Genomic DNA, 26,507 nt, shown 5'->3' on the forward strand with positions numbered 1-26,507 from the left:
GCGCTGATAGGCCCAAATTGCCTTGTGGGATGCTATTTTTTATGGACGCTTTGCACATGGATGCTATTTTATGCTGAGGGACAGCTTTGACACATTGTTGGTGATGCACTGATAGTGCTATGCTCTCTTGGATGAGATATAATTGATGCATATGCCAGTGGACGGTGTTTATGCTTGAGTCATTTGGCACTTATTGGCATTTTCTTTTGGGCCAGATTTGCTCATATGGATGCATAGTATATGCACATGAGTCAGATGCATCTTTTGATGCTTTGAGCTTTGAATTTTGGTGATATTTCACTCTATTGTGGCATACACATTTGGGTGCACCTAGTATTTGGTGTGATTCTCTCTTGCAGGCACTAGCATTTGGGATTTTGTTTCATTTGCATCATGGCATCCTCTTCCACGTCTGAAAAGGAGTTTTTCAGCATTAAAAAGTTTGATGGGACAAACTTTTCTTTGTGGAAAGAACAAATAAGGGATGTGCTTATTCAAAAGAAGCAGATTAAACCCTTGGCAAGGATTGAAGCTAAGCCTGCAAATATGTCTGAGGATGATTGGAATGAGTTGGATGCATTAGCAAAGTCTACTATTAGACTTCATCTTGCAGAGTCAGTTTATTTCACAGTAGTAAATGAGCAGACTACGGAAGATTTGTGGAAGAAACTGTGTGCCACTTATGAGAAGGAAACTACCTCTAATAAAGTTTACCTCATGAAGAGGTTGTTTGAGCTGCAGATGAAGGAAGAGGTCTCCATTGCTTCTCACTTGAATGAATTCAATATTATTTTCAGCTAGCTTCAGGCTCAGAAAATGAATTTTGATGCGGAGACTAAGGCAATATTTCTCTTATGTTCATTGCCATCCTCATGGGATACCTTCCGTACAGCTGTCAGTAACTCTGCACCTGGTGGAGTACTGAAATTTGATAATGTTGTGGGTAGCTTGTTGGCCGAGGAGATTAGACGGAAGTCTATGGATGGCAACAAGCAGGATGCAGCCTTAAATGTGCAAAGGGGTAGATCACAGTTCAGGGGGAAGTCCCAAGAAAGAGGGAAGTCTCGTAGCAAATCCAGGGCATGGAACATTGAGTGTTACCATTGTGGCAAGAAGGGCCATATGAAAAAGGATTGCTACAAGCTGAAAAGAGAGCAAAAGGATAAGAAAAAGAATGCAAATTGGGGTGCAAATCAAAAGGAAGAGAGTCCAAGGGAGGACAAAGGAAAAGTGAAGATCGAGGAGATCAATGCAGTCACACATGATAGTGACAATGACGTTCTCTTCATGTCTAGTTTATCTGCAGAGTTGCTTGCCACTTCAGATGATGCATATTCCCAGGATTGGATTTTGGATTCTGGTGCTTCATTCCATGTTACTCCGCATAGGGAATGGTTCTCCACTTATGATAGTGGAAAGACAGGTTGTGTGCATCTTGGAAATGATTTGTTAGATATATAAATAGCTCAATGTATTATAAAGAAAGAATAAATGTTATATTTGTATACATCCCTAAACTACCACCTTGGGCTCAAAAGTCACAAGGAAATTTGAGTGCCCATGGCTACATTACTGTGCAAACCATAAAGGATATCTCCTTCAGAGATGAGCTACTTTGTGAGTATGAATACTAGTATGGAATTGTTAATGATTATGTTAAACGATGTGGTGCAAAATTGTCTATGTGTCAATGGTTTTGATTATATTTAGTACAAGAAAGAAATTTAAAAAAAGGTTTTTATCAAGACCATGTCTCTGAGTTTCATGAGCTCTATTGTGATGGAGAGTTTCATGAGCTCTATTGTGATGGAACGGTGTTTTTGAACACCACATTTATATGATGGATGTCAAAGCTCTACCATAATCCTATTGCATATGTCAATACTGCAATTTATCAACATAGAAACATATGCATTTGACATTAATTTGATACATCTAATATACCAAGTAAAAATTGATAGTTGTTGCAAGTTTAATTTTGTTTTTGAAGACCACATTTATATGGTGGATGTCAAAGATCTATAACAATCCTATTGCATATATCAATACTCCAATGAATCTTCCTAACACAACCTCTATAAATTGGCTTTTGTTTGTGGTTTCGATGCATACGAAACAACAAACATCTTTCTTTCACTAGCAAATCAACAAATGTTTTGGCCATGGAGCCATGTTCACATCTATTAAGGCCTTTTGCCATAGCAACATATGGAAGATTTTTGCTTGGGTTTCTAGGAATTGGGAAATTATTGTGCATGGTCTAGTCTCCCCCAACATAATTGAAACTTGGGTCCTCAATGGAGCTAATGTTTCAATAAAAAACATCAAATTTTACTTTTGAAGTGACTATATTTTATTTCGTGGGAATTGGGATTTTCGTGAAAATGGCAACTTGTGCTCATTTTCAATAGCAGCATGGGGCCTCGAAAAATATATTCTTCAAGAAGGGGCAACTGGTGCTAATTTCCAATAGCCTCATGGGACGAATGCCGAACAAGTTGACGATGCAGTGGTCTGGCCCACTCTATATTTTTTAGTATTGCGGCTCAACTTCATTTTACTTGGATGATCTCCAAGGCCAGGTGTTACCAATTGCATTAATGGTTTCTAGTTCCATGATGGGTGCCTTAAATGCCCATTTCCCATGAAACATGAGGACATATTTCTTGGTTCGAACTAGGAGCAGAGTATCCAATGGCAAGATCTTATAGTCCATGTCATGATGGGCACTTAAATTCTAGTGATATCTCAAATTTGGTGTCATCCGCCGCCATGCACATCTCTACCATTGCTCCCTAGCTTCAACTAAGTCTAGTTCTTTCTATTGTTCACTTACAATTCCTCACACTTGCACTCCCTTAGCTTCTCTATCATGCCCTCCTCCTCAGCTTTCTACCAATCTCTCCATCAGCTTGCACCCTCATGGGCATGGCGCTTGTGTAGCTCAACACCCTGTCACCAATCCTAGTGCTGAGTGATGAAGTAATTGACTGATTGTTAAGCTATCTTCACCTTTGATGTACTTTCAACATTGATTGGGTACACATTGTCATCCACCTTGACACAGTTTAGTTATGCAAGCAGCTTTCACAAGGGGATCGGTTGCAGACATTAGATGGGCCACACTCTGATGGTGGAGCTAATTTATGATCGGCTATTCCTACCCATGGAGAGGGGGAGACACAAAAGTTCCCTACACTAGGTATACAATGGAGGCTCAGTTTGGGATACCGGTTAGAGGAGAGTTTCACCTTAGCAATCACATGAGAGCACACAACTTTGAGAGGGCTACCGTTGGCTCTTGGAGTCTTTGTTTCTATAGGTGAAGACTTATACAATCCCCATGTGCTCCTAAGGGGTGTTAGCACTTGTAGAGTCTTAATCGGATGCATGGGATTTCATTTTCAAGGACAAAATTCAAGCGGATGCATCATGGGTGGCGAAAGCAACAACATGGGGAACTCTAATGTTGACAAAGGTTGGTCAGGTGCTCTATCTCCTCTTTCCCATCACTGGTGACACATAGGTTCCCCTATGCCTTGGAGCAACAATCTCATCTTGGAGCAACAATCTCATCTTTGGATGGGGAGCTACCTACACCATATGAGAAGCGGAAGAGAAATTAGGAGGGTGGAATTTGTTCTCGCCTAAAGATGCCGAGTTCGAGTGCCCCTCCTTTGATAGTAGCCACAATGTCCCCAGTGCCCCCTTTGCCACCACCACCCAGTTCAACACATCAGACCTTAGAGGTAGTTAGCACTCCATCACCGTAAGCACCATAGGAGCGACACAAAGTGTGGCCTTGGTGGCCATCACTATGGAGTTGCCACAGATGAAAGGGACAACGAGTGTGGTTGCGATCACTAGTTCAATGAGTGCATCTATTGTTACCTCTAGTAGTGTATCCATTTTGGGATGGGCAGTAGGTTTTGGTGACTCTCTCTAATAGTGACAATAGAGAATTCTATAGTCTACTAGCAGTTTGACACCAATGGTAATGAATACCACAATAGCAGGCACTTCAATGTTTTCCATGCAGTTTGTTTGCTCCCTCCTTTCCATGCAGTTTGTTTGCTCCCTCCCTACCGATCCCACCTTGTTTGCCAATGGCTGGGTCGTCCTCACCACCCAGTGTGTTTTCAAGGCCCTTGATGCAATGTCATAGTTTGCCCAGTTGGAGGCTTGTGGCAGATTCTTGATGGGATTATCACAACATTGGGCAATGCAGCAAGTCAATCAATCATAGCTAGAGGAGTTACAAAAGGAGAATGATGATTTGTGGAGGTGGAGGAGATGCAGCAGTTAGAACTTTGACTTCAAACTCTTGAAGAGCATGTACGAGATGCAGAGCAAGCTACGGAGCACACCCGCACTCTTCACTAGGAAAGCCTCTAGAGCACCTTTGCATATTTTCATCACCGGTGCACCTTCGATGCACTGACACACTTTCTAGCAATAGTACCCAACGCAGTAGCAATCAATGTGAACCAGCTCTTCAACTTGGTGGCCACTTTGCAGGATGAGATGCCATGGGAATGGGATGCCTAGATTGTGTGCTGGCAACGTGCCTTAGCTCCAGCAACATGTTGAAGCTGGTGCGATGACCTCTCAATCCGGATGCGGATGGTGGGCTAGGAAGACTCTCTAGTCCAGGTGCAGAAGGAAATAAAACAAGTCGCAATCTGACCTCCACTGTGACTGGGTCACAACAGGGTACTATCAATTGAGGTGGGTGTATCAGCGGTGGCATACAAAGGTAAAGCGACGATGGAGGTGGGCGATGCATTGTGGGAGGATAGGTACAATGTACTTGCGGAAGCCAAAGCGCTTACACTTAGAGAGTGAATAGCTTAGATCAACCACCTCAAGGAAAATATGCAGATGCTATGTTTTTGGTTGGAGTGCACCACTCATTCCTTTTCACTTACCTTTTCTCATGATTTGAACAATGATCATTGGGACTGCAAGAACAGGGGCATGTTAACCACATTAGTTGGCAATCTCATCTGATGGATGGTGGCAAGTCCATAGAGCAAGGACTATGCCTTGGAGCCATATGGGCCCAATATGATTGTAAAGAATAAAGAGAGTGGTGGAGAGACATTAGGGTTGACCCTCCCTACAAAAGGTGGCATATATAGTAAGACAAGTATTTGACTTTGGTCTTCCTTGTTGTATGATCATGTTGGAATACAAGCTCTCTTTCTTCTCTTGGAGTTCACTATTGTTTCCTCTTCATGCCTTTTGTGAATGCCATTTTCCCTTTCCCCTTTCCATTCTTCACCTTGAACACTCCCTCTTCCTTCTTCTCTTATGGATTCACAATTGCAACAAGTTGAGATTCACTAGAGTGATGTTATTGCATAACCATGTGGGTTAGCAGAGCAGTGACCAAGAGGGGTTTGTGAGGGTAGGTTAGTCGCAAGGGTTGGCAGTTTGGATCTCCAGACGGTTTGTTCTTCAACGGCCATTTCTCTAACCATCAGACGGTTCTGCATGCATGCTATTACTAGCATTCCAATGTCATTTTGTACACAGTTGTGGTGCGAGCTATTGCTTCGGAATACAATGATCTTCAGTGTTCTGTCATCTCTTGCATATCTGTATTCTGTTCTCATGGATGTTACGTGTATCGTTGTCTTTTGTTTTTTGTAGCATCTGCGCGTATTTATGATGCTACAAGTGACACTAGTGAATGATATTTTCACACATTCCTCTTCACCTAAAGTCGCTTGGAGGGAGTACCTCATCAACCTATTGGCCAAATCCCCACAACACATGAGTCACCACCAAGGACTACACATGGTCTATTGTCCAATTATGAAGAATGGTATAAACATCTTCACCAAGGCTCTTGGGATTGGCCAAAGATGTAGTTCACCATCAAGTGGACATTAAGGAGGGGTGCTAGAAATCAATGCTCCACTCTCATGTAACAGGAGAGAAGGAACTAAGTAGCACAGTTTCTCAATAGGTCCCAGTTTTTTTTTTGAAAACCAATAGGTCCTAGTTCAAACATTGGTGTCAAGGTGGCCTATTTTATGGTTATATCTTAAATAAGGTTTCTAATGGAGACCTTATGGCCTTGATGGGATCTTTTTGTTTTCTCTATTGAGTGTGAAAAAACCCATGTGAGCAAGCTCAAAGCGGAAATATATCATGCTATGCACGAGGAAACCCCATTGAAATTGGGAACAAAAAACTCAAAATGAGCTAGAAAGAAACCAAGGTTGAGGTTGAAAGTGCCACCTCAACCCTAGTGTAGTCTCTAAGAAAAAAAAGGGGGAACTCTTCCATTCCCTAAGGAATATAACCCTCCTGGATGAGGCCAGGAAGAACCCTGCATGCTCGCCCAACTAGCCATCAGTGTGTGAATAGTGTCAACCCAAATACTGGCCAAGGTGTGCAAGGGATGGACCTACTGAGATCCCCGTCTAAGGCCTTTGTACATCTAGCCCTCCAAATATGCCAAGCAGTGATGCTAGCCAGTATCTCCCAAGATGTATCCCCATCAACATGTACTGGTCTATAACGGGAGATAGACACATCCTCAAGAGAGCAAGTCTCAAATAGGTGACGTCGAATCAATATGGCCCAAGAAGCATCTTGCCACTCATAAAAGATCTGAGGCTTTGATAGGGAGAGCCAAGCCACTGATCCCCACTTCATGAAGAAACGATAAGGAGAAAAAGTAATGAGGACCCTGGCAATTCCTGTCCAAATGGCTCTCGCATGCCTACAGTCCCATAGACAATGATGAATCGACTCATCAACAGACGAGCACCTAGGACAAGTGGGATCTATCCCAAATCTAGACCTGAGTCCCCCTATTCACTGCAATCCCTCCATAAATAGAAAGCCAAAAAAATAGAGTGACCTTTCTATTTCTCCAAAGCCTCCACTAGAATGCCCTCTGTAAATCAGCAAAAACCTGATAACTCTCCCAATGAGGGGCCCTAGAAGGTCTCCAACCTCTACAACTGTGATCTGGAACTTTCTGGCATTACTAACTATGTAAGCGAAAAAAGGAAGGTTCTGCTTTTGGTTCCCTACATTAATCCATTCCCACTCTCCTCAGTCCCATTGAAGAAACTTTATCGACACTCCTCCAAAGAGCTACAACCTCCAAGAACCCAAAAGAGAAAGACGTGGGCTTGGGTCAATATGCCATGCAGAGTCCTTGCCCTAATCCAAAAAGCCTTTGATCCTGATGGGCTGAAAATGCAAGCCCAAAATAATATCCTTTGAAGAAATAACCATCCTGCCACCTACCTATACATAAAAAATCAAGGCATCCTCGTGTGCTCCCAAAAATGCTATAACCTGGAAAGGAATGCCTGCCCTTGAGAAAGCCCCCATCCACACGAAGCAAACAACGGTCTTGTCATATGTATCCACCTAGTCAAGGGGAAGGGCTGCATCAATCTGAAGTATCCTCCCTGCACATCCTCTGAGGTGACTAACCATTTGCTATTGGCAACCTTCTAGAAGCCTCTTAAAATATTTCCAAGAACCTATGGAGGTGGTCGGGCCTCGCTCCCACCTGGACCAGTGCATATAGTGAGACATACCAAGCTGCCTACCATGCTCATCAAGTCTACTGTCATTCCACATAATCGGCTAACTATCAATCTCTTTGATAGAGGATAAAGGAACTCTTAGAAGGGTACTTTTGTAGCTAGCCCAAGCCTTCATAATCGCAACCATAAGCAGTGAGGAAGGAGACCTGAGGTAGACTGAGGTGAAGATCGATCTAGTGTTGTCCATCCAATCTCATCCTGAGGAGGGGATGCAAGCTCAAATACCATGAATGAAGAATTTTTTCCAAGGCTCATCCCCAGGCATAATTCCTCTAACCACAAACCTCCAAATCAATTGATAAAGATGTCTGCAACATTCTCTTTGCTATCACAATGCTGCAATGTGAGATGTCACCAAGTAACACTCTTTCTCTAATGAAGTGCTCTCTGACATCAATGTGCTTTGTCCTAGAGTGATATACTAGATTCTTGGCCAATGCTTGAGCCGATTGATTATCACTGTATATTGTTGTTGCCTTTGATTCATCAAAGTAATCTATTTTTGACAATATTCTTATGAGCCATATAGCCTCACATGCACCTCTGGTGAGTGCTCTATATTCTACTTCAGTAAAAGACAAAGAAACATTTGGTTGTTTATTTGACAACCATGATATAGCACCTTGACCAAGGAAAAATGCATATCCCTATGTGGATCTCCTAGTCTCATGATCTCCGGCATAGTCACTGTCACAGTATCCATGCAACCTTGGATGACTTCCTCTGTATTCTATCCCAAACTGTCTTGTACCTCTTCATCTAGGTAACCATTGAGAAATGCATTCTTGACATCAAGCTGGTACACATTCCACCTGCTGAGTGTCGCTAGTGATATCAAGAACCATATGGAATCTATCTTTGCTACTACTGGAGCATAAGTCTCATCATAATCTTGACCATATTGTTGTGCAAATCCTTTTGCAACTAGTCTAGCTTTGTATCTTTGAATACTTCCATCTGGATTGGATTTCACTTTGTATACCCATTTGTTTCCTATGGCCTTCTTTCCTGGTGGAAGGTTGCATAATTCCCAAGTATTATTCTTATACAAAGCATCCATTTCTTCATTCATAGGTAGTTTTCCATTTTGGCTTGTCTACTGCATCTTCGAAGTACATTGGCTCTTCTGTAGCCATGATGGTAGTCATAAGAGCATAGTTAGTGGTTTCAACCTAAATTTCTTTACCTTTCTGAGCATATGTAAATCTTGTTGGTGGTCTGCTTTCCCTAGTAGACCATCTAAGCTGATGTGGATCTACTTGGGGTGTTTCTGGCAATTCTTGCTCTTCTTCATCAACTTTTTATGTAGATGACTGAGTAATCGGTGTGTCTATCTCCTGTGTATTTGAGGTTTTTCATTCTGATTCCTCATCAAAGATTACATATCTGGAGATAATGACCTTTTAATTGATGTAATCATATAACTTGTATGCTTTGCTTTCTTCACTGTAGCCAACCATGATACATTTACGTGACTTTGCATCCAATTTTCTGCTATGATCATCATGTATGTGGGCATATGCTATGCAACCAAATATGCGGAGATGCCCAATGTGTGGCTTGTGTCCAGTGAATGCTTCATAAGGTGTCATACCCTGTATCGGTTTGGTAGGAAGTCTCGATAAGCAAGTATCTTGCAGTGGCTATTTCTTCTGTCCAATACTCATTCAAAAGATGCTTCTCACTAAGCATTGCTCTAACACTGTCTGCTAAAGTAACATTCTTCCTATCAGCTCTTGCATTTCTGCACAAGTGAATTGTCTTCGAATGTCGTGACTTCTGCAAAAGTTCATGAATGATGATGACATATATTCACCTCCTCTATTTGATCTCATGACTTTGATCTTTCTGCCTGTCTGGTTTTCTACCATGGCTTTGAATTCTTGAATCTGAAAAACATTTCAGATTTCTCTTTCAGAAAGTAGACCCAACAATATTTGCTGTAATCGTCGATGAAAGTCAAGTAGTAAAGTGAACCATTGATGCTGCAAGTCTGGTCATAACCCCATACATCTGTGTCTATCAAATCAAGAATACCTCGTGCTCGAAGTTGCTTCTACCAAATTTGGTTCTCTTTTGTTTGCCGGAGCAGCATGCTTTGTAAATGTTTCTAAGAAATTGTAGCTTAGGAATCCCGATTGCCATATTTTGATTCATGAGATCTAGCAAGCTCTTGAAATTGACATGACCATATCTCTTGTGCCATTTTGTGGGTAGTGGCATCTGCTACGGTTGAGCTAACATGGCATGCATATCTGGTATTGTAGCTAGCATTCTGTACAAACATCCTTCCTTGACTCCTTTTTCTACTAGATGAAATCTTCTGGATTTGTCTCTGATAGTGCATTCATCTCCATCGAAGATGACTCGGTAGTTGTGTTCCATCATTTGACCTACTAGAGAGAGGTTCTTGCTGAGCTTTAGAAGATAAAGTACATCTTTCACACCAATCCTTTCGTACCAGTGAAATTGTTCATAAGAATAATGCTGTCCCTTGAACTCGATTGGTGTATTATCTGTTGTGTAGATGACTTTCTTTTGACCTTCTAATAGTTTCATCTCTGTGAACCATTCCTCACCGTTGTCAATGTACCAACGATCTTGGTTTGCTTGGTCAACTTGATATCTGAAATCCTCTTTTGGATTGCAATTAGTGTCTAGGTACACTGTCTAGGTACACTGTATCAGTATTCTGCATTTTCTTGTTTGCAAGAAACATATTCCCGTGTTCATTTGCATAAAGATTGTGACTAGAATTTCCACCACAATGATTTCCTCTTAAGCGGAAATTCCCTGGATTGCTATTGGATTGACCACCTTGGTCAAACTACTTCTTGTGGAAATCTCTTTCATAGTGTCCAAACTTATGACAGTAGTTGCACTGGATGTTTGACACGTTGGTGGATGCATTTCCTCATCCTTGGAATCTTCCTCGATTGGGATGATTTCCTCTTTGCTAATTTTGATGTTGCCGAGGATGATGCTGATGCTAATGCTGATTTTGATGATGACTTTGTTGCTGATGATGACCACTTTGTTGGAATGACCTACCTTTGCCTCTGCCTCTACTTTTGCTTCTGTCTAAATCTGTGAATGCATGATCATTAGAATGACCTTTGCGTGCACGAATGTCCTGAGTCTTGAGTTCTTCACCAAGTAACACTGATTGAAGTTCTTTCAGTGTCAGAATTTGTCCTTGGATGGCAATACTCTGAACTAGATTCTCGTATCCCTCTCCTAGTCCATTCAGGATGACTTGAACCATGTTAGCTGGATTCACGGTCTCTCCTACTGCTACGATTTGATTGTTGTAGTCTTTGATCTTGAGTACGTAAGCATGACTGGTTTCGCTACTGCTACTGTTGTGGAAATTCTAGTTGATTTGGTTTCTCAATGTGAGAATCCTCGAAGTGTTCTTGGACTCGTAGAGAACTGCGAACATATCCGAATTCTTCTTTTGATGTCTTGATAGTGTTGAGCTGTCCTAGCATGACATCTTGCACATTCTACTTGATCAAATGATATGCATACTTATCTTTCTCTGCTTGTGCTCGAGAAATGGTAGGATCTACTACAGGTATGGAAACTGTTTGTGTAGTTGTAGATCCCATTGTTGGTGTTGTGACAACAGGTGGGGTAGAGCTACTGGCTGGACTATCCAATGGTCTAGGTGTAGATCCATCGACATACTCCCATTTGTCCTAAAGTACAAGAATGGTCTCCATTTGGTATTTCCATGTTCCATAATTGGAGTTTTCTAGCTTAGGAGATGCCTCCAGATTGAGGTTGCTAGTCGTAGACATGGTGCAAGAAATGTACTCAAAGTGTCATGAAAATCACTATCTGAATCAACTGCAAAACATTAACTGTGACAAGTGAAATCTGAATTGTCGGTGAAGGTAGAACTACAATATATAGTCCAATCTAAATTACAAGGCTTGTGGCAAATGATGCCGAGAATAGCCAAGAGGCTTTACAAGGCTGAAATAAAGTGCACAATTCTGTGAAATAGCCGAATAGGCTTTACAATGATCACATGTGTGTGTGAAATCAAATCATGTGCTATCTGCCCACTGATCAATTGGCAATGCCTCTGAACACTCTAAAGTCTGCTCACTGAACTGATGAACGTCAGGTTTTAGGTAATGTGAAGATGTGAAACCGTATGTCAGTGTAGGGACTGACTCCGAGTAGGAACTAGCTGGGAATTTGGAGCATGGCTTAGATTGGCAACTTCGAGAAATTCAAAGCGTCTTCTCTATGGCGATGTAGTCTACTTTGATCTAGATCTATACGAACCATCGATTGATGAAAGAATAGCAAATGATTTCTTTTCTTTTGTTCTTTGGGTCAGATGTGTTGATGTAGAGGCTGATGTGCGTGAAGGAAGTGGATTTGTCGTGGCGAGGATCAAAAGTGAGTGATACTTGGAGAACTACTAACAAAATCTAATAAGATTCTAGAGATGCAATTTTGGAGATGTGATGGAATCTTGTATGGCTTCCAATCATGAGCTCGTGGTTGTTGCAGCTGGGGCTTTTGAAGTAGAGGGAGATCTACTTATGGTAGTTTGGAGTTAGTTGGAGAGTTCGAAGCACTTGGTTGGTGTAGGCTATGGCGTTGTAGAGATTCCATCTCCTGTTGTGTGCAAGAGATGATCTTTGGCAGACTACTATTGAAGGATGCCAAGCATCTGTGAGGCTGCTAGGAGGCTATTTGTGGTCACTAGAGGGAGCTGTGACAAGTGGTGAGACCCTCTTCATATTCAATCTATTTGAAGGCATATACACCAAGAACCTCTCCAATGACATTGTACCTCACACTATGGTGGCTTGGAAGAGGAGGAGGAAAAGGACAAGATATGCCATCAAAGGGGGGAATTTCCCTACATCTTCAAAGTAGATTTTGTTTGTGTGTGTGTGTCAATAAGGGTTCTCTACCTTGGAATGTCCCCCTCAAATGATTGTTAGTCTTATGTTTTACCTTGCTGGATCTAAGGGTATTCCCATGCATAGTCATTGTCTATGTCCCAATTGTAAACCAAAAGACTAAAGTCAGAGTGAGATCATGTTGGGATGAGGATGCCCAAATGAGTCTACTGCTGATGCAACTAGAGTGAGTACCAGGTTGTGGATCATGTGTGTTGCCACTAGAGGTGGGCAACCCATGAAGTTTCCCATGGACTACTGCTAGGGTTGAGGTCATCAATTTGTGGGGGGGAATGACGGACAAATTGATGTAATGGGATCATACCTAGACTTTTGAGGTCTATAGTTTTGAGTGTGTGAACACATGGTGTGCCTGGTTAGGTGTCAGTAGGTGTGATTGAGTGAATCGAGGTGTGTGGTGTGTGATTCAGAGAATCATGGAACTGATTGAGAGATTTGTGGATCTATATGCTCTACTAAACTCACATATGATCTCACTACTCTATGTAACTTGTGCCTATATATTGGGCATATTTCTCATGAATAGACTCTCTCTCTTTTTCATCATCTTGCTCTCTCCAAATGGTCTCCATGCAACTCCAATAGTGTTCTCCTCTTGATCTTCCGCCACTCAGTTCCATCCCTCGCTCTTTGAGCAAGAGGTCCTCCCTTGTTGAGGGGTTTGTTTCTACCACTTTGGTCGGGTAAGATGTTCCTTTCTACAACCTCCCACCGATGAGGATTGTTAGCTGGAACATGCAGGGCCTTGGTGGCATCCCTCATCGTCCCCTCCGCGCAGACAGTTGATACAAAATCCGCTTCATCCAGGTGTTACTAGTAGTTCTATTGATGTTTTACTCTTGAAGGAGCACAAACTGGATGCCAATGATTGTACAAAGTCAGGCAAGCTACTTTCAAGTAACACCTTTTGGTCACCTACCTTTATTACTAGGGGAGATACTTAAATTTCAATTTTGGATTCTCATGGTGTGATCTCATGCTCTAGAGCCCTCTAGGTTCTTCTTTTGATTGGGGGTTGCAAGGCTGGAGTCCTCAATCTTTACTCCCCTAATAACAAAGGGGATCATGTATTGCTTTGGAAGGAGTTACTCTTCTGGGGCCCCATTGCAAATTCATGGGTCATAGGAGGGGAATGTGTTGAGAGATCAAGCTCATCATGTAATCATATGTGCATAGCACTAACCCAATAGAGTGCTATATAGGAAAGGGTTAGACACCCTAACTCTAACCCTAAATGGGTTTGTATATATTCTACATTTTCAACTAAATCTAGTGTACAATTAATAATTTGTGGTGTGCTCTCTAGCTGTGCCCTGTGTCCTCATCTCCACTCTTCTCCTCTCCTCTCTTCATATTTTGTCATGGTATCATAGCTCCCTTGCCTTTCGCTGAGGCATCGAGATCATCGTGAGAGTGATTGAGAGATTGAGAGCGAGTGATTGTTCTTTCATTCTGGAGATGAAAGGTTTCCATTGAGTGATAGAGAAAAATTCCATCCATTTGAGAGGAATTTCCATCCATTCATTTTCTTGAGAGTTCTTTGAGCGATTGAATGTTCATTCTCTGAGAGAGAGAGAGAGATGATTGAGACATTTTCATTAAGAGTGAAAGAGTCATTTTTTGTTCATTTTGTTCTCTAGATTGTCCTTAGGGAGAGAGAGGCAAATAGAATCCATTCCCTTTTTAGAGAGAATGAGAGGCAATTCTCACATGCACTGCAAAATGCTCCAAACGACACAATGGTAGAGCATCGCCCTACACTCCTACGTGCACAGCCCAACTATATTCACTGACTTTAAAGCTTCAAGACAAAAACGCCTCCAACTCTGTCAATGGTGGCTCCCAATGAGCCTCGGCACACCTGAAACAGCCTCTGCAACGAGCCAAACAACTAGACATTCTACAAACCAACTCAAGGACTCAGAGGTGACCCCTTGCAAATGGCGCCTCCATGAGCAGCATCATCGACTAACTAGCCTGAATCTCTTGCATTCTACATGACCTCCACAAGCAGAGGTGTAGTACAAAGAACTACTACTTCTGCAATAAATTCCAACGACCAGCCTCCCACATGTAGACAAAATCTCAAAGATTCCATCCTCTTGGAAACGGTGCCTGCAGAAGTAGCATCACTTATGAGCTCAGTTGCACAAGCAAGGTGCCTCAACGACACCTACCTCAGGTTCTTGGCAAGAACACCATTGACATCTACAATCGAGTGGTTCATCAGACAAGGTGCTCAACAAAGCATGGGCAAAATATGTCGCACCTCTTCCTGGGGTAGCAATAGCAAATTTGAACTTTGTTTTGACAATTCCGGCTCAGATATGCGACCAAATGAGCTCAGCTTTGGGCTCAAGGCTCCTCACAACGTTGCTAAACCCAAGACGGAAGGAAATTTTGAAATTGTAACCATAGCTCCTGGATGAGGCACAATTTCGTCGAGCAAGAAGAGACATGGCACGGGCAATGGAAGCATCTATTCCAAAATGGCTCTCAGCCAAAGGTTTGCCTTATCATGAAGGTTCTACAGCTAGAAGGACACTCGAAATGGTGCAGAGTATGCTGAGAATTCGAGCTCCCGAGGTCAACTCAAATTTGGGGAAAATGGTGAAGAGGAAGAAGGAGGTTTGGTAGGGATGATGACATGGCATCTAACTAGGATTTGGGCTACTAGGCTCATGGTGGATCATATGGCTCTGATACCAAATGTTGGAGTTGCATGGAGACCATTTGGAGAGAGCAGGATGATGAAAAAGGGAGAGAGTCTATTCATGAGAGATATGCCCAATATATAGGCACAAGTTACATAGAGTAGTGACATCATATGTGAGCTCAGTAGAGCATCTAGATCCACAAATCTCTCAATCAGTTCGATGATTCTCTCAATCACACACCACACACCTAGATTCACTCAATCACACCTATTAACACCTAACCAGGCACACCATGTGTTCACACACTCACAACCTTAGACCTTAGGACTCTAGGTATGATCCCATTACTGTATCAATTTGTCCTTCAAACACACCCTGCCACGTGAAGAAGAAGATGCCTTGTCAATAGGAATCCCAATCACTGCCTCACCAAGAGTAGACGGCACCAAGTCCTCCTCGTACAAATTTGCCAGGGCTGAAAAGGGCCGAGACGTCAATAGAGGTGTGGGTCATTCTGAAGGATCTGTGCGAGACAGACAACACATCCCCGATCTTGCTTCTTTAGCATAGCTCTACAACCTAGATATGGATGAGGGAGATTCGATACATGCCCACTTGACGAAAGTTCAAGGTGGTAAGGGATCAATTGGCAACAATTGGTCAGAAGGTGGACTCATGTCATTTGGCCTTGATGGTACTGAGGAGGCTACCTCGGAGCTTCAAAAGATTTGTTACGACTATGACAGCAAGACAGAGGACCAAACCTTTGACTTTTGAGGAGTTGGGTCCATTACTGCTATAGGAAGAAGCTAGGGAGAAGCTCTATAACGACAAATATGACAAGGCACTGCTTGCAAAGGATTACATTGGCAAAGGGAAGGGCTATTGATACTGACACAAGGGTGGATTCCATGGAGTGCCTTGGGGTTTCATGTTCATATGGATGCTATACTTCAGAACGGGACAGTACAAGATTACACTAGCTATTGGTATGTGCCTCGATGAGGTGCATTGTTTGCTTTCAAAGCAAGCACACAAGCAATACAACGATTTGGTATGTACTTGATGTTCTCAATTTAAGCCTTTATAGCATGTTGCGGAGAGACTATGCTCTTCATTTGTCTTAGCTAATGCGAGATTGGAAGGAATTGGCCTTCTTCAAAGGCAGAAGGGGAAGTGTGGGTGCCTCTTCGAATCTCACATGCAGATTGCTGGAAGGTGATGGACAAGGCATACTGAGAGCTCAGTGAGAGTTCGTGATCCATGTTACCTGGAGATACTCATTTGTTGCGTACCTTGCTAAAGGAAGGATGGGTTGAAACAGACACTCAGAGCATGGTGCCTAGAAGACTCCAGGTTGTTCACTCATTATGAGAGGGACAACTGGAAGATCGTGGCGGCTGGATTGCTCTAGTTCGAAGGCAGGAACATGACTAAAGGTGGTGCTAGGAGGTGCTACCAAAGATGGACCTATGTACCAAGATGGTGTGTGGAAGCGGAACAAGACCTGAGTAGGAACCACTGGATGAAAAGCTAGGAAAAGATTTCAACATCAAAGTGTTCTAGAGGACTACGACCCGGGAGTCACTAGAGCATCATCATCGATGTGTTGGCATTGAGCCGAGATATATTGGCGGTGAGAGGGGGTGTTGGAAAGATCACCTCCCCATTTGTAAGCCCCCATATGAGGAGAGCATGGGGGGATGGAATCTAGTTTCTAAGAGAGCCACATGGGCAGCATCATGGTGCCATGAGGGCAGGGATTGGACAACAAAAGAGAAAGGGAGGGGGCTGCCACATGGGCAGGACCTCACAGCCAAGAGAGAGGAAAAGGGGCTGCCATGTGGGTAGCACAGCAGCATGGCAGAGGGCTGACAGAGGCACAGCACGAGCAGTCTGGAACATGCCTCTGATAGAGGCGCATAGGGACGGAATAAAGCTAGCACATTGCACAGCATGGTGGGCCAAAGGGTGAGAGAGCGCTACAAAAGGCGAGGGTATTGGGCATGCAAATGGCCTGCATGAGGCTCCTGCAGTGGTAGAAGTAGCATCCCAAAAGGGCCTGGCAAAGGCCCTTTTATAGGGCTGGTTGGACCAGCCAACCTAGTCGGTTTTTACACACAGTCTGGTCAGTTCTAGTCAACAGCCCTTGGGGTCTATAAAAGGAGGGCCTCCAGGCCCTCATTACTCATTCTCTGGAGCAGGCTTCACACAAGGCAGCAGGAGCAGTCTTCTACCCATCTTGGAGCCTATACTTAAGAGGACCAAGAGACCTAGAGAAGTTGTAGAGGGAGCTTGAAGGGTTACCCACCTAGGCTAATCTATAGGCAGCAAGGTGGAGAGGATCATTCTGGACAGCTCGGGGGGGTCACTCATCATATGTAACCCTATCACGTGAGTTCAACAGAAGGACATTTTTTATTTCTAAAATTTACAGAAATAAATATACATAAGGGACTATTTAAAATAGTTTTGGAAAAAATTTACAAATTTGTATAGAAAAGGGGTACATTTTATTAATGAAAATTTTTTAGATAAGGGATTTTAGAAATAGGCCTTGAACGCACATGATATAGAGGGTTTATACATAGTGACCCCCCCGAGCTGGACAGAAAGTCTACAGATGCTCGAGGTGGAGGATGCGAGCTCGAGTCTTGAGATAGCTGGAAGATAGGAGGACCTTGTAGTAAGATTAGAGGACCACACAATTGGTGGGACTTTGGATCTATCTCTTTTGTATTGTGTCCATAGCTTTGGACGGAAATATATTATTTTGGTGGTTTCTTTATATGGCTGGTTCATTGTCTATTGATGAGTCTGCACATCTATCATATGCACATTAAGTTAACACTGTGTGAGCTTGTGGGCTATTATATCAGTCTTCTGCTATGCGTACCCTCTGTTGGTCAATTTCTAACAAGTCGAGGACGACGGTCTCCTGAAGTGTCGAGGGTGGAGGCTGCGTACAAACCAAGAGCCAATGAAGCACTAAGGGTCTGGCTGGGGGACGTGAGGCACCGGAGGCAAGAGGTGGCAGTACCAAAGGGGCACTCTGTGGAGGAGCGCTCTGTCGTGGAGAAGCAGTACCACCACCCTACCTAGGTTAGGGAGGAGGAGTTGTCCCAGTGTCGAGGGCGAAGGAGAGCTACTGTACGAGAAGGCTTTTTGGGCCTTTTCTTCTTCTTGGGGCAATCCCTGGCGAATCGCCCAAGAGTCTTGTAGATCTTGCACTGGTCTAGTCTACGTGCAACCTCTACTCTCTACCGAAAGAAGATCCATCCGACACTAGAGCAAGATATGATCATCTGAAATGTTAGGGCCTTTCGTAAGGATCCTAACTCTAGGGACCCCATTAGACGTGATTGCCTTCGCAACGGTCAAGGGCAACCAAGGGAGGAGGGGGACCTCAATGACCATATCGAAGTGCTCCCCAATCACATGAAGAAGGTGACAATAGACCTAGGGGAGCCCAGGAAACCCAATAAAGAGCGAAAACGCCTCCTTACCCTCCTCCATAGGGTAAAAGCCTAGAGAGAAGGCACCAAACAAAATCTTCATGTGTCACAGGTATAGAAAACGGCCTGGAGTACAGTGCTCGCAGCCTATGGAGAGTCAAATACAACTTGTAAAAAACCTCGATTTTTAAATCGAGGGGTAAGGTCTGAGGGAAGCGCCGCAAGCATCCAGTCTCTAGCTTGTCACCTGGAAGGGTGAGACCCATAGATGTCCGCGATCAAAGTGGTCGGGCATTCAAGCTCTACATCCTTCTTGAGCTACTGCAACTTGTCTTTTGAAAATGTGATAGTTTTCACGGCTAGTGGAAGTGGAGAAGGATTTATTGGTTCACTGATGGAACAATGAAGCAAAGATGAAACACAATGAACACTTCTTTATTCATGAGTGGTTACATATATAGGCAACTGCGTCCATGTTGGTAGATCCCAGATCCACAATCATCTCCATGATTATCTCAATCAGTCACCTCCTATGATCACTCTAAATCCACACATCACACCAACCTAACATACCTAACTGCCAAGTTACTAGAACCTTCTAGCACACCTACCTCACACACTCCTTGCATAGGACTCCAAGCCCATAGGCACACACACACACATACATTAATTTGTCCTTCATTCCCCCCCACAAATTGATGACCTCATCCCTCAGCAATAGTACATGGGATGGCTTTCCCACCATCATGTGGCAACACACATGGCCTCAACCTGTGACTCACTCCTAGGACTCTTGGTTTACAACTGGGAGATAGACAATGATTATGTATGGAAATCCCCATGAGTCCAACAAGGAAAAAAGACTAACAATCATTTAAGGATTGACTATCCATGGCAGAGAACCATTATTGACCTCACACACACATAACTTTAGAAAACATATGGGTCCTCACCCTTGTCAGAATTGACTTAGGTGTTGTAAGCAATGAGAGCTTTAACATCCTTTGGTTCTTCTTCTTCTTCTATCTCTGCTTCTTCCACAAGGTTTGCTGAACATCTTTTCTTTGCATAACATTCTTTTTCAAAATGTCCAAGTTTTCCAGCCCCATGTTCTTTGTAGTCACTTCTTTGTTTGATTTTCCTTTCCTCTTCCAAGAGGGATGCCTCAATTTCCACCAGACTAATCTCTGGTGTATTAGTGAGTGTGGTGACAATAGTGCCATATTCCTCAGTTAGGCTTCTATGTAAGATAGCAATTACAATATCTTCATCAAGATTAAACTTGATGCCAGATAACTGAGTGAATATGCTCTTCATTGAATTTAGATGTAAAGAGATGGATTCTCCTCTATCCAATTTTAAATCAAAAAACTTGATAAGCAAGCTAAACTTAGAACATCTCCCCTGTGCTCCAAAAACATGCTCAAGATGAGTCCATGCAGCATGAGCAGTCTCACAGTCATCAATGTGATGGATAAAAGAATCACTCAATCCAAGAGCAATTATGACTAGTGCTTTTTCATCCTTAGGAAGCCATGAAGCTTCTCCTTCCCTAGTTGTAGGTTTAGTTTCTTTTCCATTAGCCACCTTCCAGATCCCTTTTTCATGAGAACAAATTTTAGTTTGGTCTGCCAAGTGTGAAAACCCTCTCCCTCAAACTTATCTATTCTGATCTTGGAGGCCATTTGAAAAGGTCTTACCAATTTAATGGCACTGTCTAATCCCTTTACAAAAGATCAATCTTTCTGAACAAAGAAATCACGTTCACCATATAGATGCAAATTGCTAGATAAAAATTCAGAAAAACCTACTTGTTTGGCATATGCATAACCAGTTGGCTTCTCCCACAACCTCTTGACTAGAGTCTTCTTTACCTTGTACTTTGTCCTTGTAGTCTTCTTAGCATTAGAAGAACTTTGAGAACTTGGCATGTTGTCAAGAAATCAACATTAACTGAACTTCAAAGAACATTCTCTGAACTGAAAAAGGCAATCTCTGAATCTCTGAACTGTGCTTTAACTCCTTAAGCATCACCTTAGCATTTAGTGTAGCATCAAACTTCAAGAAAAGTATAGAAATGCTTGCAGAAAACAGAGGAACCTTGGAGGATTGATACCTCACTCCACATAGCATCAAGCTTGGGCCTTTTACTGCGCAATCAAAGGTACATAAGAGTAGAAGACTCAGTACAAATCTCAGGCGAAATGGCATGTCACACTACCCGGGGCAACAGCATCTTCTTCAACTATGAAAGCCATGTCTTCTCTAAACCCGACTGGTTTTTCTTCAGTTTCTCCTCATTCTCTTGACCATTTGCACTCAGATTTCACCACCAAGTAGCTCATAGGGTCGCCTAAGTTGTCCTCAAAGCAATTTAGGAATGGTGGCTCTAACAAGCTCAATTCTGAGAAATGGCGCGAGATGAAGAAACAAGCAGCACGGGTTGTAGAAGCTCTAGTTCCATAATTCCTCCCAAGTGGAAGTGCGCCCTAACGAGGAAAAGCTGCAGCAAAAAGGGCTTGAGCAATGGTGGCTTGTAGGTGGAGAATAGGCTTAAGGCATTTCAAGAAGGAAGGTAGAAGAGAAACTCCATTTGGGAAAGAAGAGGAAATCTTCTTAGAATCTTTAAAGAATCTCGTGGATTCTCTTCCTAGGCACTAGGATTCTCAACAAGCTCTGATACCACATGTTGGTTCATAGATGGAACAATGAAGCAAAGATGAAACACAATGAACACTTCTTTATTCATGAGTGGTTACATATATAGGCAACTGCCTCCATGTTGGTAGATCCCAGATCCACAATCATCTCCATGATTATCTCAATCAGTCACCTCCTATGATCACTCCAAATCCACACATCACACCAACCTGACATACCTAACTGCCAAGTCACTAGAACCTTCTAGGACACCTACACTCACACACTCCTTGCATAGGACTCCAAGCCCATAGGCACACACACACACATACATCAATTTGTCCTTTAGGATTGGTTGATGGAGGATCCATCACCAACCGAGGTGAGAAGGCCAACTCAAATAGAAGAAAGCTCCGTTCATTCCAAAAAAGCTGTGGAAATGAGAAAGGCGAAGAGGGGCAAGATGAGAGAGGAGAAGAAGTCAGAGGAGGAAGCAGGCAGGAAGGGGGGAGAAGCAGGTTGAAAGGGCAAGGAAGAGGATAGGAAGAGGGGAAGGGAGAATGAAGAGAGGTGAGTGGAGGCGGGCTGAGGGCGGGGGAGGAAGAAAGGCGGGGGGGAGGCGGGCTGAGGGCACCGGAAGAGAGGGCTGGAGGGCGGGGGAGGGGGCAGGTAGGTGGCGGGCTAAGGGAGGGAGGGGGTAGGCGGAGAGGGAGGGGAAGGTAAGGGCTCAGGGAGAGGGAGAGGGAGAGGTAGAGGAGATGGCTGGGCTGAAGGTAGAGAGGGGGAGGGAGCAACGTGGAGCCGGGAGGAGCAGCAGCAATTGATGTTCACTTGATGGGATCATTGAACCACCAGTGTGGTGAATATTTATTATATTGGCCGAATAAAGAATGGGTGCTAATGCACTAGGCACCTAGGGGATATTGGCAGTGCTAAAAGAGGGTGTGTAAGGATCCAAGGGACCTTAATCTAGCCTAAAATGGCCAAAACTTGGTCATGAATAGGTATTAACACCCCTTTCCCAAGGGGTGCCAACCAAATGGAGCCGTTCCCCTTCAATTGGATACTGCATACATCTTGTAACCATTCATGCAAGCATTGACGCATCTCTCTTGCTATGCTGCACTCATGTTACCAATATGCATAGCTCTTCCGCAAAAGGAGAGCTAATCCAATATCCATATGCATAATATGCACAAATCTCTGAATTTCCCACAAGAAGTCATTTCAGAAAGGTCCTTAAGCATTATGGGGTGCCAGTTTTATCATTCCTTTATTGGCATCCCTTATGAGTTCCTCATATGTCCAAGCTTTTGTTTACCACATCACATAAGATCCTTAAGCATGTCCAATAATGTGCATAAAAACTCAGTAGGTCTCTCTATCTCAAATGTCTTCTTCACCAGCTACTCTTTCCAATTCAGTGATGAAGAAACGGGCTAAACCCCTGAGCCTGAAAATCGATCATCTTCACAATCTTGCACCCAACCTAATTTTCTTTGTACTATTTTTTCCTTCACGTTTAGAAGGTACCCGACAGGCAGTCTCCTCTTAAGCATTCATAATACTGCACCTTAGTCCTACACCTTTGCATCTCACAGCAGAGACCAACAAGCTTCTTGAAGGCACTGATCTGCAATTCCAACAGAAGCATCCACGTGGATAGATCCCAAAGGGAAAACGCTGACATGCACATGTTGTCTTTCTAGCTTGTATTTCTGACAATCTTACCTGGAAGCTTGGCAGGCATACCTCACAATCTCTTTGATTGCATTGTCCCATTTGGTAGAGCAGGAGAAGCCTCTTTGTATTCCCCCAGGCATGCGTGGCTTATACTGATGTCAAATCCATAAGGGAGGATCCATGATCCATCCTTTAGGCAAGCTCCCTATGGATTCCGCCAGCCTAATTGGCAGCAGTCAGATGTAGCAGAGCTGCCGACAGCAGAAGATTCATTCCAATCATACAGCCCGAAATTTCTTCACCTTGCCTATTAATCCTTGGAAAAGTATTAAAAGAGGAGGGAGCTGTAAAAGCCACTTGTGACTTCACATCCTCCTGCCAGAAATTTCTTTGCCTTAGCTTATTCATCCATGAAAACTTCTAAGGGAGAGGGAACATGTGAAACCACTTCGTCCTTCTCCAGCTTCAAGAGCTCTTCACATGTAATTTCAATTCTTCAATCTTATACCATGTCAAAACAATAATCCACACCCACAAATGAATCCACAATAAGAGCATATTTTGTGGAGCATAAGACTTTTTCACAAACGTGCATAGACCAATCTCTCACCAATTAACACCATACTCCATTCTCAATGTGATGGAAACCTATCAGCATTTCCCGTGATTATTTCCATTGAACAGCTTTCAAAATGGAACTTGTGGCAGAACGACAGCGAAAACAAACCGAAGGATCCTATATACAAATAAAAGTTACTGTGGCAATGAGAATGAGCCCAAAAGCAGCAGCCAGCTTCTCGCTATGCTAGTAAAACATGTATTTTGTCCCCTCATCACATAGCATAAAGCACTGCATTGTCACGCACATATTAAGCCTCCTTAGTGCCCCAACTAAACCTCTGCAACTCGTCATGTAGATTTTTGTGTCGAAGATGTGATGTGTCTCCAACAACAAATTCATGGACCACATTTCTCACCTCAAACAATTGTGACTTGACACTTCCTTGTCACCATAACCAATCACTGACTTTAAAACCTTCACTGCATCATCCCATCTACCTGCATTAGCATGGATGCTTGCTAGCAATACATATGGTGAAGCAGTACATGGGCATAACTACAGAATGAAACTAGTAGCACGCACAGCCCGGTCCACATCATTGTGAATTCTGCATGATGAAAGCAAACTCAACCATGCTGAAGGGACGTGTTCAAATGGCATACTGATAATCAGATCCTCTGCCTCTTCTAATAGTCCTCTGCGCCCAAAAAGATCAATCATGCACACATAGTGCTCCACCAAGGGAGGAATGCCATAGTCTCTATGCATAGAGGCAAAGAATCGCCTCCCATCAGCAACCAGGCCTGTATGACTGCAAGCAGTCAGAACGCCAACAAAGGTGATCTTGTCTGGCGTGAAGCCTTTGACTTGCATTTCATCAAACAGTTGCAAAGCCTCCTTGCCGTGGCCATTCTGGGCACATGCAGTGATCATAACATTCCAGGAGACCAAATTCCACTGTGGCATCTCTGCAAATACTAGTCTCAAATCATCTAGGCTCCCGCACTTGCCGTACATATCAATGAGGGCATTGCCCACAACAACATCGGACTCCCATCCATTGCTGACAACTAAAGCATGGATCACTCTACCCTCTTCCAGGGCTGCCACACTAGCACACGCATCCACAATGCAGATGCAGGTGACCTTGTCTGGCTCAAAGCCTTCCATTTGCATTTGACCAAGCAGTTGCAGGGCCTCCTTGCCGTGCCCATTCTGAGCACACGCAGTGATCATGGCATTCCAGGAGACTACACTCCTCTGTGGCATCTCTGCAAATACGGCCCTTGCATCATCTACCCTCCCGCACTTTCCATACATATTGACGAGGGCATTCCCCACCACAACATCCAAGTCCCATCCGCTGCAAGCAGCAATAGTATGGATCACTCGACCCTGGTCTATGGCTGCCAAACTGGGACATGCATCCACAACACAGATAAACGTGATCTTGTTTGGTTCAAAGCCTTCGGCCTGCATTTCGTGAAACAGCTGCAGAGCCTCCTTGCCATGCCCATTCTGGGTACACGCAGCAATCATGGCACTCCAGGATACTACATTCCGATGTTCCATCTCTGAAAACACTGTGCTCGCATCGTCTAGGCGCTCACACTTGCCATACATATTGACAAGAGCTGTCCCCACAACGACGTCCGACTCCCATTCTTTGCAAGCAATAGTAGCATGGATCACTTGACCGTCTTCTAGGGCTGCCACACTGGCACACGCATCCACAACACAGATGAAGGTGACTTTGTTTGGCTCAAAGCCTTGGGCTTGCATTTGACCAAACAAATTCAAGGCCTCCTTGCCATGCCCATTCTGAGCACACGCAGAGACCATTGCAGTCCAGGAGACCACATCCCGCTGTGGCATCTCTGCAAACAATGCCCTGGCAATATCCAGGCTCCCATTCTGCGCAGACCCTGCGATCATAATATTCCAGGAGTACAAATCCCGGTGGACTATTTTGTCAAACACAGCACGTGCATTATCCAGGCTCCCACACTTGCTGTACATCCGGATGAGAAGGTTATTTAGGAATTTATTGTGAGCATGTCCACGCCTGCTCATGTGTTCATGCACGATTTTGCCCTCAGACAGGGCCTTGGCACAGGTGCAGCGCTTCAAAAGCGATGCGTACGTAGCAGGGTCTGTGTCTGGACGCAGCTGACCCAGGATCTCTGCATGTAGTCTTTCAGGACCAGAGCCTTCATTACGGAGGTGGAGCAGATCGAATGAATGTGTACGAAAGGCCTTGCTGGTGTCTAATTCTGATAGCGCCTCTTGAGCAAACGATTGCAGGACCTTCCCCTCTATAACTCGCGGGCTCGAACTATCCAAGACAGTCGAGATTGTGGATGTGCAGTGCCTAGAGTAACAGGAGAGGGGCTCAATTCGCATACACGATGCCGACATTGAAGAAGAATGCAACAAGTGAGAGATCGCGCCATAGCTTGGTTGTAGGACACATTGCAAAGCCAAGCTTTTGTGCCAAACAGAAAACATCAGCATGGGAGGCCTTTCCATCAGCATGTTTTGTGCCAAACAGAAAACATTGCTTGATTCTTGCTACCGGCCGTGGGAGGCCTTTCTCCCGGACCCCCGTCGCAGGTGTAAAAGGTCCCGGGTCGTCTCAGATCAAATCTCATCCGTTGGATCAAGCCGTTTTCAGAATGGAATATGGCTGGCCCTTTCTGTGACTTGGCCCGTGGCAAGTAAACTCTCTGAACACACTTTTTCTTGCCTCCCTACACGTGGAGGAATGACTTGTTGTCGGCCATTTTCAAGTCGAAAAAAAGCCCCGGCCAATGGCTCGCGGCAGCCATTGGTCGATAGGCCTTCCTCGGCCCATTACCCTATACAACTGACCATTAGGTCGGGAGTAGGAATCCAACTGGGAAGACCCACATGCGGCCCTTCTCGACCGTCAAGTGAGCTCGATAATCCACAATCCGTCTGCAAGAGCCAACGTGTAGGCG

The 26,507-nt window shown here is 43.9% G+C and overlaps 1 pseudogene; it reads right to left on the minus strand.

Moving 5' to 3' along the window:
• Positions 1-21,962: 21,962 nt before the first annotated feature.
• Positions 21,963-26,061, minus strand: LOC147889728 (pentatricopeptide repeat-containing protein At2g13600 pseudogene; annotated as a pseudogene).
• Between the last annotated feature and the right edge of the window lie 446 nt (positions 26,062-26,507).

The sequence above is a fragment of the Dipteris shenzhenensis genome, chromosome 20, assembly GCF_047967505.1.
Source record: "Dipteris shenzhenensis isolate YYH24624 ecotype China chromosome 20, Dip_SZ_1.0, whole genome shotgun sequence".
In the NCBI taxonomy this organism is placed as follows: Eukaryota; Viridiplantae; Streptophyta; class Polypodiopsida; order Gleicheniales; family Dipteridaceae; genus Dipteris; species Dipteris shenzhenensis.